Below are 14,888 nucleotides of genomic sequence, written 5' to 3' on the forward strand. Positions count from 1 at the left end.
AAACTGAATTACAAGTTTTCTCAGCCTGTGGTACACTGCCCACCCAGAACATTAAGGGGATCAGGAAAACTGAAATGTCTGGGACAGCTAGAAGCATTGAGAAGGGGAAGAAGTACACAGCAACTGGTGTGTGATTCTCAATAGCTGGACATGGATTCTGCTAAGTGGCTTGAGGATTCTAGCAAAAGGCCCACCCATAAACCCCACACAAGGACAACTTGCTGGCAGACTCCCCCATTAACAAACTAATGCATGCCTTAAACATACTGTGTGTCCATCCAGGATGTTGCCCTGTGCATCTCTGTGCACAAGGACTAAGTACTCCTGCAAATGGCACATGGATCTGAATAGCAGATGCAGATTTTAGCAGCAGGTTCAACTCCATTGGAATGTGAAAAGAAGCACACAACCTTGAAAACTTTGGGGCATTGTTGGGTAAAACAGATAAACTCTCAGTACCAGGTCTGGTTTTACAGGATTGAGAGACAGAACATAATCATAAGACTTCCTCCCTTAGAGGAAACAAGAGGAGTGAAGCAGATGCATCCATAGAAAAGGTCTGAGAGACCCCAGAATCTCTAGTGGGACTTACTGAGGAAGGTCTATCTCTCTCAATGCTAGAAAGTAGACTGACATAGGTGACTACTTTTGCAAATGCAAACAAAGAAACAAAACCTTTAAAGAACACAAAGAATCAATGAATTATGGTATTACAAAAGGAACACTATAAAGCTCTGGTGGCTGACCCAAAAGAAATAGAAATCTACATACTGCCTGACCAAAAAAAAAAAAAAAAACAAAAAAACAAAAAATAATCATTTTAAAGAATCTTAGTGAGTTACAAGAGAACAGATAGACAACTAAGTGATATCAGAAAAACACTACAGGAACAAAATGGAAAGTGCAACAAAGAGACAGAAACCATAAAAATAAGCCAACAGAAATTCTATACAATATCTGGCTGAAAAACTCAATAGAAATCCTCAACAACTGACTCTATCAAGTAGAAAAAAAAAGAATTTGACAGCTGCTCTGTGAAAACCTATACAGACTGCTTTTCAAAATGGGTCCCTAATCCCATTCCTCCTCAATGGGCAGGACCTCCCAACCAGGGTCTCCAGCCACCCCTGCCAGTGCTCTCCGGCCAACAGAGTTTGAAACCTCCCTAGGACAGAGCTCCCAGAGGGACAGTGGGGCTGCCATCTTTGTTGTTTGGGTGACTTAGCTGTTCTGGCCTTCAGATTTTGGAGAGTCCAAGGCGATCAGGGGCTGAAGTGGACCCCCAGCACAGCACAGCTGCTCTACAAAAATGTGGCCAGACTGTTTTTTTAACCAGGTCCCCGATCCTGTTCCTCCTCACCAGACAGGGCCTCCCAACCAGGATCTCCAGCCACCTCCTATAGGTGTGTATGGGCCAGCAACAGCTCCATACCTCCCTAGGACAGAGCTCAATCTTTGCTGTTTTACAGCCTTCAATGGTGATACCTCTAGGTACTGGAAAATCTGAGGTGACTACAGACTGGAGTGCACCCCCAGCATACTGCAACAGCCCTATGGAAAAGTGGCCAGACCATAATATGGGTGCCCTTTCCGATATCTCCTCATCAGGCATGTCCTCCAGCCCTCGGCCTCCAGCAACTGCCCCCAACCCCAGAGCTATCAAGCCAGTAGCAATCTGGCAACTCTCTGGACAGAGCCTCCAGGGGCAATTGAAAGCCTCTCTGCCACTGTCTCTGCAGTAGAACTGCCTTTGCTACCCTTCAACTAACAAACAAGCAAAGACCCTAAGTGCTTTATTCACACCTCCAATAAGCTGCAGTTGACCTAAGGAGAGGAGGCCAGTCCATCTCCCATGGGTCCCACATACCCCTCACTGCTCATCTTAAGACAGGGAACCCCTGGCTTTGGTCCACAATACAGACCCTTCATCCTGAGCTGATTGCACTCAGCATTTGCTGACTTGCATCTCTCTGGGGTGGAACCCCTAGAAGACAAGCAAAATACCCTTGGCCACAACCACTACTAAGATCCCTTCTTTTGCTCCTTACAAGTTGGGGAAGGAACATAAACACTGAGATCACCCCAGAGCTGTAGTGGAAAGCCCAAGAATGCCAAGCCATGATCTACAGCCAGCACTCAATGGGGAGAGAAACCCACACCCTCAGAGCATTGAGAAGGAACACAGTTGTAACCGTGAGGAAACATAGGGGAGACACATAACCAAGTAAGAGTCTACCAACTGACCAATAAGCCTAAGTTCCACCTACTGGATCACACCCTAAAGCTTCAACACCAAAAATACCTCACTAACATACCCTCCTGAAACCAGAAGCAAGAGGTCAGCTACAAATAAAGACCCTGCATGAAGCCATGGCCCAATGAAAACATCCAGAAAAGAAGTCTATTGGCTGTACTTAACATACACTGCAGTTAAAGGAACACCCACATGCAGAGACGAGAAGGAACCAACACAACAACTCCAGTTACTCAAATGACCAAAGTGTTGTATGAGTTTAGTAGTTCTAGACACTGTGATTGAAACAAGATTGAGGAGTCAACCTTGTCCTCCAAACAACTGCACCAGTTCACCAACAAGAGTTCTTAACCAGGATGAGCTGGCTGGAATTACAGAAATAGAATTCAGAATATGGATAGGAACAGATATAATTGAGGTTCAGGAGGATGGAAAAACCTAATCCAAAAAAATAAAAAATAAAAATCAAGATAAAGTGATACAGGAGCTGAAGGACAAAATATCTGGTATAAAAAAGAACTTAATGGATCTGACAGAGCTGAATAACACAATACAAGAATTTCACAATGCAATCACAAGAATTAGCAGAATAAACCAAGCTGAGGAAAGAATCTCAGAACTTAAAGACTGGTTCTTTGAAATAAGACAACCAGACAAAAATAAAGAAAAAAGAATAAAAAGGAATGGACAAAACCTCCAAAAAGTGTGGGATTATGTAAAGAGGCCAAATCTATGAATCACTGGCATCCCTGAATGGGCAGGGGAGGGAGGGCAGGAAGCAAACAACTAGGAAAACATATTTCAGGATATCATCCATGAAAACTTCCCCACCCTTGCTAGACAAGCCAACAGCCAAATTCAGGAAATACGGAGAACTCCTAAAGGGTCTACAAGAAGATCATTCCCAAGACATATAATGGTCAGATTTTCCAAGGTCAAAATGAAAGAAAGAATGTTAAAGGCAGCTAGGGAGAAAGGGCAGGTCACCTACAAGGGGAACACCATCAAGCTAACAGCAAATCTCTCAGCTGAAACCTACAAGCCAGAAGAGATTGGGGGCCTATAGTGAACATTCTTAAACAAAAAAATATCTTCGACCAAGAATTTCATATCCAGCAAAACTAAGCTTCCTAAACGAAGGAGAAATTAGATCCTTTTCAGATAAGCAAATGTTGAGGGAGTCTTATAAGAGATCTTGCAAAAAGCACTAAATATGAGAAGAAAATACTGTTACCAATCACTACAAACACACATGAAGTACACAGACCAGTGACACTATAAAACAACCACACCATCCAAGCCAACATAATAGCCAGCAGACACCACAATGATAAGATCAAATACAAACATATCAATACTAAAATTGAATGTAAACAGGCTAAATGCCCCCACTTAAAAGGCACAGAGTGGCAAGCTGGAATAAAAAAAAGCAAGACCCAATGGTATGCTGTCTTCAAGAGACCCATCTTACATGAAATGACAGCCATAGGCTCAAAATAAAGGGATGGAGGAAAATCTAACAAGCAAATGGAAAACAACAAAAAAAAGCAGGCTGCATTCCTAATTTCAGATAAAACAGGTTTCAAACCAACAAAGATAAAAAAAGACAAAGCATTTTATAATAATGGTCAAGAGTTCAATTCAACAAGAAGACCTAACTATCCTAAAGATATATGCACACAACACAGGAGCACCCAGATTCTTAAAGCAAGTTCTTAGAGACCTACAAAGAGACATAGACTCATACACAATAATAGTGGGAGACTTTAACACTCCACTGACAGTATTAGGCAGATCATTGAGGCAGAAAATTAACAAAGATATTCAGGAACTAAACTCAACATTGCACCAAATAGATCGGATAGACCTTTACAGAACTCTCTACCCAAAAGCAACAGAATATACATTCTTCTCATTGCCACATGGCACATACTCTAAAATTAATCACACAATTGGATATAAAATAATCCTCAGCAAATGCAAAAGAACCAAAATCATATCAAGTCATGGATTAAAGGTTTAAATATAAAACCCCAAACTATAAAAACCCTGGAAGACAACCTAGGCAATACCCTCCTGAATATGGGAATGGGCAAAGACTTCATGACAAAGACACCAAAAGCAATCATGACAAAAGCAAAAATTGACAAGTGGGATCTAATTAAACTAAAGAGCTACTGTACAGCGAAAGAAACTATCAACAGAGTAAACAGACAAACTGCATAATGGGAGAAAATATTTGCAAACTATGCATCTGACAAAGGTCTAATATCGAGCATCTATAAGGAAGGTAAACACATTTACAAGAGAAAAACAACCCCGTTAAAAGTGGGCAAATGACATAAACAGATATTTTTCAAAAGAAGACATACATGCGGCCAAGAAGCATACGAAATGAAAGCTCAGTATCACTGATAGAGAACTGAAAATCAAAGCCACAATGAGATACGTTTCACACCAGTCAGAATGGCTACCATTAAAAAGAAAAAAAAATAACTGATGTTGGTGAGGTTGCAGAGAAAAGGGAACACTTATACACTGTTGGTGGACGTGTGAATTTGTTCAACCATTGTGGAAAGCAATATGATGGCTCTAAAAACAGAACTACCATTCGACCCAGCAATCCCATTACTGGGTCTATACACAGAGGAATATAAATCATTCTATGCCCTTTCTCTACCTTTTGATTCCTGCTCTGCTCTGCTGACCTCTCATCTTGGCCCTGCCTAGAAGTCCAGGACTGGCAGGTCTCCATGGAAATCACATAGGGGACAGGCCCTTTGCTGAAGTGGGCAAGTGATGCCCTGACCAGCACTGACACAGTACACCAACTTGAGGTACACAGAGTCCGCCTTCGATGTTCACATGTCTCCCTTTCTGGACCTTCTCTCGATTTTTGGGTGCCCCATCACCCTTCTTACGAATTCTAACTAATTCTGTACTCCCCACCCCACCCCAACTCACAGGAAAGAGACAGAGAAGTGGTGAGGTTTAAAAAGCAGCACGAGGTTCTCCCTGTCTAGTATACTAATGAATACACCTGTACCTATTATAATGCAGTAGCCCAGATCAGGGCAGGATGGTGACTGACTAAATTCACTCATTTATACCTGGTTGATCCTGCCAGTTAAAAAAATGCACCCATTTATCTGTTGAGTCAACACAAATTTGTTGAGCATCTACTATGAGCCAGGCAGGGGTGATTCTTCAAATAAGACAAACAAAAACTATCCCCTGTGGAGCTTGTATTTGAGTAGAGAGATGAGCATTAGTATGTAGTATATTAGGCAGTGATAAGGAGAAAAAAATAAAGCAGGAAAGTCCCCTCTGAGAAATGACTTCCCAATAAAGACCTGAAGGAAGAGGGTGAGCTAACCATGCAAATGTTCAGTGTTTCTTAACAAATGAGTCCCTGCTATGGGGCAGCATTATGGTTGGCATTTGCAAGGGCATTATCTGATTATGATCCTCACAGCAACCGTAATTATATGGTGAGTTGTGTAATTTAATTCTCTCTATATAAAAGTGTTGCCTTTTTATGATGAAATAAAATGTACATACAGCAAAGCACATACAAAAGAATGTACTACTTAATAATTCACTACAAAGTGAACACCTGTAAAACCACCACCGAAGTCAAAAAATAGAACGTAGCCAGCAATCCAGAAGCCTCTTCTGTGCATCATTGCAATCACTAATCCCTTGGTCCCCCTCAAAGGTAAACAATAGCCTGACATGTATGGTAATCTCTTCCTTGATGTTTTAAATGTTTTTACCACTAGGCATTCCTCTTTTAACTCTACAATTTTATTTTGCCTCCTTTTGAATTGTATGTAGATAAAATTATATTCGATTATTTTTTCCTGTTTTGCCTCTTTTGATCCATATTATGTTGGTGAGTTTTATCCATGTTGTTGTATAGCTGTAACAAATTCATTTCCATTTATTCAGTGCATTTATCCATCCTTTTAGGAAAATTCATTCTGTTGAATGAGTTGTTTGTGATTGGGCTATTATGAATAATGCTACTATGAAGATTATTTTACATATCTCTGGGTGCACATATACACATGTGGATATATATATATATATATTATATGTACATATACAGTAAAATTCCTGAGTATGAGTACTTCAACTTTAGTAGATATTACCAAAATCGTTTTAATGTGGTTGTACCAATTTATACTCCCAAGTGTTCAGTTGCTTCACATTCTTGCCAATACTTATGAGAAAAGAAAAGAGTGCTTATCTGAGGAATATGAGTCTTTTTCAATTATTAGGCCCAGAGAAACATTAAAATGGGACAGTAATCACGTTCTATCCTCCCCTTGAGCTATGTACTCATCTCATAGAAACTGCTTGCTATTGCCACAAATAGCCACAAGTTAACCTAATAATGCCCCACCAGACACTATAACCCAAACCCTGTGATGCAGGACAGGTAAACCCCAAACTTAGGGCTTAGCCCAGGAGAGTTCTTGGCTTTACCTAGGAACGAATTCAAGGGCAAGCCAGTGGGGTTAGACAGCAGTCTTTTATTGAACGGTACTGCTCCTTCAAGAGAAGGACAAACTCATAGGCAGCACACCCAGAGTCAGCAATGTATGGGCTCTTGGCAACTGTATTTGTATTCGCTTATACCCACTTCAGTTATATGCAAATTAAGGGGTGGCCCAATGCAAATTAAGGGACAGGTATATTTAGAACTTTCTTGGAAGGAGGCAGTAACTTCCTGCCATGGAAAGGGGTGGTAACTTCTGGGTCATTGTCATGGCATTTGTAAATTGTCATGGTGCTGGCGGGAGTGTCTTCTGCTAATGAGCAAAGAAGACAGCTGGGGATCACTTTCATCGCCATCTGCTGGTTCTTGCTGGTTTCTCCACTTGATCCTGTCTGAACCAGATCCTGTTTTGGTCAGCAGTGTTGTGACAAGAAAACAAGTCCTGCCAGTCTCCTACCTCACCTATAGTTTTACAATGTATAGCCAATCACTAATCAATATTATTTCTGTAAGCCACTGAGAATTCCTGATGAATGACTTTGTATCAGCCCACTCCCTGTCCCCCCTTTTTTTTTGCCTTTATGAACCTGCTTGTAACAAAGCCCAAAAGGAGCTTATTTTCAAGCTTACTTGGGTCTCAGTCTTCCAGGCAGCTGTCTTCATTTTGGCTCAAGTAAACTCTTTAAATTATGTTTTGTGTCTCAGCCGCCTCTTCCTTTTAGGTCATTATTATTATTTTTAAATTAGCTGTTCTGATGGGTGTGGCTGAGGTATTTTGTTCTTTAATTTGCTTCTCAATAATTCTAACCAAGGTGCGGTGGCTCACATCTGTAATCCCAGAGCTCTAGGGGGACAAGATGAGATCACTTGAGGCCAGGAGTTCAAGACCAGTCCTGGGCAACATAATGAGAGTGTTTCTATAAAAAATAAAATAAAAATTAGCTGGGTGTGGTGGTGTGCACCTGTAGTCCTAGCTACTTGGGAGGCTGAGGTGGGAGGATCCCTTGGGCCCAGGAGTTTGAGGTTGCAGTGAGCTATGATTGCATCACTATACTCCAGCTTGGGCAACAGAGTGGGACCCTGTCTCTAAAAAATAGAAATAAAAAAAATTCTAAGAAAAGCAAGCACATATATATTTAGGAATCCCCTTTCATGTAGGGCTTATTCAAGTGTCTTGCCTGTTTTTCTATTGGTTTGTTTTTATCATATTGACTTTTAAGAGTTCTTCATATATTGTAGGATGTGAGACACATATCACTTTTTCTTTACATAAGGTTGGTAACAACTAGTCACATGATTTCACCAGATACAAAGGATCCTGGGAAAGTAAGCTAGCTGTGGTGCACAGGAAGAAGAAAAAATGAGTTTTCTGAGCACTTACTACTCACTACAATAATATCATCTAACAAATTAAAAATATTTCCCTATATTCCAAATTTGCAAGTTTTTATTTCACAAAGAATTTCATTAAAATATTTCTATGATTTTATTTACTGAGATTGTCATGTAATTCTATTTCTGGTCACATGTAATGAAGCCTTGCTACCATGATAATCACTGCTTACACAGCTGACTTGGCTTTGGCCTCCTGACCTGCATAGGATCATCCTTGACATAGGTTAGATACTTGTCCCCACTCAAATCTTATATTGAAATATAATCCCCAATGCTGGAGGTGGGAGGTGATTGTATCATGCGGGTGGGTTTATCACGAATAGTTTAGCACTATCCTCTTGGTGCTGCCCTCTCAATAGTGAGTGAGATCTTGAGAGATGTGGCTGTTTGAGCCTTTAACCATTTAGGAAAAAAAAAAAAGTGCAGCTTGCAGCCAGCACTCATTTAGTTTTATATAAACATGTTCTTTGAGGCTAAAGCAAATATGATTGACTTTCAATATAAAAATAAAATATAAAAACTGTTCTTGGAGTTCTTTCTAAACAGAACTAACATCAGAATTGTCAGAATCATCAGAATTGTCAGAATCATCAGAATTGTCTATTCCAGAAAAATTGGATTCATCAAATGAATCTTCGCCCAACAATTGTCTGAGAATGATGTTAACATCATGCATAGAAACATTACGTTTTCTCAAATTTGACATTTTCAGCGATCAAGAATTACTATATTTTATAAATGGAAATACCGCTACTAATTACTATATTTTATACATGGAAATACCACTACTAAAAACAAAATTATAGAATTATGTCTTTTATTTCCAAAGTTGATATACTAGAGTGATGAGAAAATAATAATAAAAGTGAGACATTTCATGGCAAAGTTATCTTGGCATACATGCTGCAGCTGCAAGTGCTGCAGGTGAGTATTCTCAGTGCAGATGGGGAAAGGGTTAAAAGTGTGTGGCAGCCCTCCCACTTCTTGCTCCAGCTCTCACTGTGTGATGTGATTTCTGTCATGACTATAAGCTTCCTGAGGCCTTCCCAGAAGCCAAGCAGATGCCAGCATTACGCTTTCTGTAAAGCCTGCAGAACTGTGAGCCAATTAAACCTCTTTTCTCTATAAATTACCCAGTCTCAGGTATTTCTTTATAACAATCCAAGAATGGCCTAATACAATCCCCAATCCACACTGAATGTTCACTTTCTTCTGCAGAATAAAAAGTAGATATTTTCTGGCCCTGGACAACAGAAAGCAGAACAAATAGATGTTTATGTGGTTGTACAGCATTGCTTAGGTACCAGCAGCAGCCTGGCAATGCTCCCTCCTCAGAGGTTGGAGCACCAACTCCATAATATTTCTTCCTCAAGCTCTACAATCTGGTAACTCCAACCTCTTCACTTCCATTTTCCCAACCATAGGGGTGACTGCTTTCTGCAGATTTTCTTTCTAGGTTTCTATATAGCTCCATTGCTGCTCTTTCAGCATTCTAACATGTATGTAACCAATCACTTCTATTAAACCTGGCATCATTTCTGTTTTCTTGATCATATCCAGATATATTACCCTTGAAAAACTCTAAGCTTGAGGTATTGATGTGAACACATCCTCAATATATAAGTCAAAAATTTAACTGAAATATCTCTGTATTCCAGGGCCACGGGGAGATGTTTTATATAGAGAATCGAGTGTCCAAATCAGAAGTAAATAATAAAGGTTCCTCCCTCCTCACTTTATGAATTCTATAACCTAGGTGTCCAGAGACCACAGAAGCTTAATGGAAGCCATAACTGTTGAATCTTTTGGTGGCTAAGAACCATTTTTGAAGTTCAAAAGATAAATAAATAATTAATGGAAACGTGAATTTCCCCATCTCAGGGATGGAGAGATGGGTGGGCAGAGGAAGAAAACAGGAAAAGCCAAGAAATTACCAAGTCAGTTTCAATGCTTCATGGAGAGAAAAGGAAACCAGTTAAGACATCATCAAGGGAAAGCCAAGCATCAGTTGTGACGATTTCCATATCGTCAAGAAATAACCAACCAACCAAGGACTTTGTGAAAGTCTTTGAGGCTAGGTGCTTGGTGCTCACAAGTCTTTACGCTGTAAGAATGAAACAGGCTGGCCAGAAGCCACAGTCAGTCAGTTACCTGCAAGACCTTTCAGCTGTGGTAGGGAGACAATTCCCTAATTAGGCTGATTGTTAGGACATTAATCCTTTCTCCCTCCTGCTTCCAGTGAGCAAGGTGTGATCACTTGAGTTACACCTCCTAAATCTGGTGAGAAAGTGTACAAAGGCAAATGTCCTTAGGTTCATTATCCCTAAAATAATAAGACTGAGGGAGAAAGAACGGTTTTGTCTCATCCCAGTGTTAAGAGACAACTCTTGCTTTGTTTTTCAGAAGTAAAACTCTGTCCAGGCTCAGTCAGTAGATTAGCCAGCCAGAAGATGTGGAAGTATAGTTCTATCTCATTGTTAACAGTCCACATGTAGAGGATTATGTACGTGCATGTGTATGTATTATGTATACTTATACATACACGCATACACACACAAAGCATGGATAATATCTACGCTTCTTTGTAGCTTATTATTCTACAAAATTGATTGACTGTTCAGATGTAGTTTAGGAAAGGCCCTATTAAAGTCCAAGAACCCCTTGGACTTCTACCAAGTTGATTTAAGACTTACTGTAGTCATCTCCACCTGGGTGTAAGTGAGGTAGAACAGTGGAGCTTTAAGATATGTCTACAGACTTGTGCTTTATTCAGTTATTTTTATTAACAAGGTACCTGAGTGAAATCGGCCAGAGTTAAGATCTCTGAAAATGCCTGTTTTGATAGATCTCATATTTCACTGACACAAACTATTTATTTGTAAAAAGAAAGTTTTAATTCCCACAATTCTTATAAAACCCTCACCCAGAATGAAACACTAAAATTATTTGGTAGCTGAAAATACACTGAATTAAAATAAGCAAAAAGACTTCCATAATCAATTATGAACAGTTTCAAACAGGTTAAAACTATGTCTATGGCCCATGCTACTTTAGGCTATGCACTTGTGACATTTATGTACAGTCTTCAAATTCATTCTGAAAATTAAATGTTTCAGTAAACACCTTCATCAAAATTAACGTTAAAGATCATGTTCCCCTGTAAATTCAACATAAGATAAAACATTGTGTCCTTTCAGGATATAAAATGCATGGCTTTTATAAAAGGATGGGGCAAGATATATGTATGTGACTAAACATGACTTTTCCCGTAATATTCACTATTATAACTTCTGTATTCACTTTTAACCTTTTGACCATCCTTCAGTCAGCATATACTTCATGAAAGGCACTGTTAGTTTCGAGGGATGTATAGATGACTGAGCCCTTGTTTGTGCTCTAGCAAACCTAGCCTATTCACATTTATTGTCTCCAAAAATCCTTAGAATTCCAAGTACTAAGTTATTTTAATTTATTAGATGTTGACAAACATCTATTGGGCATTGGCTGAGCTATCACCAGCCAAAGAGTTGTGTTTTTCTTTAGCAAGAGGTGATATGTGAAACAGGTTGACAGAGACCAAAAATTTCTTTTTTCCTTGTCAGAAAACCACAAGTGTGAATGAGGAATATAGTTTTTCAAATTTCTTAGAATTCTTTTTGGTTAATTAGGTCACATAATATCTTTAGCTATTTAAGTGTGTGTTAAAGATACATCCATTTTCAGGAATTTTTGTTGGCTATCTTCAAAGTGAAAATAACTTTATTCTTACTTCTTTTAGACAGAAAAGCCAATGTTCTTTTGAAAGTTGGGTAAAGGTCAAATAGTAGTCATATTTTCTCCTTATTTTTGCCACTTTAGCCACAGGACTTTCTGAACAATGACACTAACCTCCCCTTAAAAATTGTTTTCTAGGCTGGGCGCAGTGGCTCACAACTGTAATCCCAGAACTTTGGGAGGCCAAGGCAGGTGGATCATCTGAGGTCAGGAGTTTCAGACCAGCCTGGCCAACATGGTGAAACCCCGTCTCTACTAAAAATAGAAAAATAAGCCAGGCATGGTGGCAGGCACCTGTAATCCCAGCTGCTTGGTAGGCTGAGGCAGGATAATCTCTTGAACCTGGAGGCAGAGGTTGCAGTGAGCCTAGACAAAACAATTGCACTCCAGCCTGGGCAACAAGAGCGAAACTGTTTGAAAAAAAAAAAAAATTTTTTTTCTAAGGATTTTGTGGCTTGAAAATCTAGCAATTTTGACTAACTTTATACATTTTTTATACTATTCTCGAAGAGATGTAAAAGGATGTATATGGAAGTTAATAGTCTGGTTTGCCTATATTGGATTTTGGTATCACTAAAATTACTTTTTTAAAAAGTTAAGAGATTTTTAAATTGTTATTCCTTTTAATGTCGAGACAGGGTCCCACTCTGTCACCCAGGCTGAAGTGCAGAGGTGTGATCTTTGCTCACTGTAACCTCTGCCTCCCGGACTCAAGCCATCCTCCCACCTCAGCCTCCCAAGTAGCTGGGACTACAGGCGGGCACCACCATGCCCAGGTAACTTTGTATTTTTTCTTTGAGAGAGATGGGGTCTCACTATGTTGCCCAGGCTGGTCTTGAACTCCTGAGCTCAAGCAATCCAGCCACCCCACCCTCCCAAAGTGCTGAGATTACAAGCATGAGCCACTACACCTGGCCGAGACTATTTTTTTAGACCAGTTTCAGGTTTACAAAAAAATTGAGCAGAAAGTTCAGAGAACCCCCACCTGTTTCCCTGTTAATTAACATCTTGCATTAGTATATTTGTTACTATTGATAAGCCAATATTGATACCTTAACTAAAGCACACAATCTACATTAGGGTTCATGCTTTGTAAAATTTTATGGGTTTTAACAAATGTGTAACATCACACATCTACCATTACAGTATCAATAGACAATAATTTCACTGCCCTAAATATCTCAAGCTCCACCTATTTATCCCTTCTCTCCCACCCACCCCCACCACTGGAACTCTGATCCTTTTATTGCTTCCATTGTTTTGCCTTTTCCAGAATGTCATATAGTTGGAATCACACAGTGTATAGACTGGCTTTTTTCACTTAGTAATATGCATTCAATATTCCTCCTTGTCTTCTTATAGTTTGATAGTTCATTTTTTGAGGTTGAATATTCCATTTTATGGATGTACAACAGTTTGCTTATTTACCCATTGAAGGACATCTTGGTTGTTTCCAGTTTGGGGCAATTATGAATATAACTGTTATAAACACTTGTGTGCAGGTTTTTGTGTGGACATAAGTTTTCCATTCATTTGGATAAATTCCTATGAACTTGATTGCTGAATCATATGGAAAGAGCATGTTGGCTTTGTAAGAAACTGTTAAACTGTCTTCCAAAGTGGCTGGCAATGAATGACAGTATCTGTTGCTCCACACCCTTGCCAGCATTTGGTGTTATTTAGTGTTTTGGATTTTAGCCATTCTAGTAAGTGGCATTTTATTGTTGTTTTAATTTACAATGCCCTTATGACATAGTCCCTTAAGCATCTTTACATATGCTTATTTGCCATCTGTATATCTTGCAAGGTGTCTGTTCAGATCCTTTGCCCACTTTTTAATTGGGTTTATTTTTGAGTTTAAAGAGTTCTTTTGTATATTTGGGATATAAATCTTGTATAAGATACATATATTTTGCAAACATTTTTCTCAGTCTGTGGCTTGGCTTTTTAGCTTTGTATTCTCTTAACAGTGTCTTTGTGGCTTGGCTTTTTAGCTTTTTATTCTCTTAACAGTGTCTTTTGTGGAGCATAAGTTTTAACTTTAATGACGTCCAACGTCCAATTTTTCTTCCATGAATTGTGATTTTGGTGCTGTATCTAAAAACTCACTGCCAAACCCATGATCACTTAGATTTTCTCTTATGTTATTTTCTAGAAGTTTTATAGTTTTGTGTTTTATTTTTATGTCTGTGATCAGCTTTGAATTAATTTTTGTGAAAGGTCAATATCTACACTTATCTCTTTGAATGTGGATGTTCCAGGACCATTTGTTAAAAAGACTATCTCCATTGAATTGTCTTTGTTCCTTTGTCAAAGATCAATGGACTACTTATGGGTCTATTTCTGGGCTCTCTATTCTGGTCCACTGATCTGTTTATTCTTTCGCCGATGTCTTAACAATATCTTAACAATGTCTTAACTAACAATGTCTTAACTACTGAAGTGGAGCTTTATAGTAAGACTTGAAATTGAGTAGTGTTAGTCCTGACTTTGTTTTTCAATGTTGTGTTGGCTCTTCTGGTCTTTTGCCTGTCTACAGAAATTTTAGAATCAGCTTGTCAATATCCACAAAATAACTTGCTGAGATTTTAAATGGAATTACATTGAATCTATAGATCAATTTGGGAAGAGCAGACATATTGATAATATTGAGTTTTCCTATCCATGAACATGGGCTATTTCTCCATTTATTTAGTTTTTTAATTTCTTTCATCAGTTGTAGTTTCCATCATACAGATCTCATACAAATTTCATTAGATTTATACCTAAGTATTTCATTTTTGGGAGTGCCAATATAGATATTGTGTTTTAAATTTCAAATTCCACTTGTCCATTGCTGCTATATAGGAAAGTGATTGACTTTTGTATATTAACCTTGTTTCTTGTAACCTTGCTATAACTGCTTATAGTCTAGGAGTTATTTTGTCAAATTTTTTGGACTTTCTACATAGACAATTATGT

Source organism: Gorilla gorilla, chromosome 19 (genome assembly GCF_029281585.2).
Source record: "Gorilla gorilla gorilla isolate KB3781 chromosome 19, NHGRI_mGorGor1-v2.1_pri, whole genome shotgun sequence".
Classification (NCBI taxonomy): domain Eukaryota; kingdom Metazoa; phylum Chordata; class Mammalia; order Primates; family Hominidae; genus Gorilla; species Gorilla gorilla.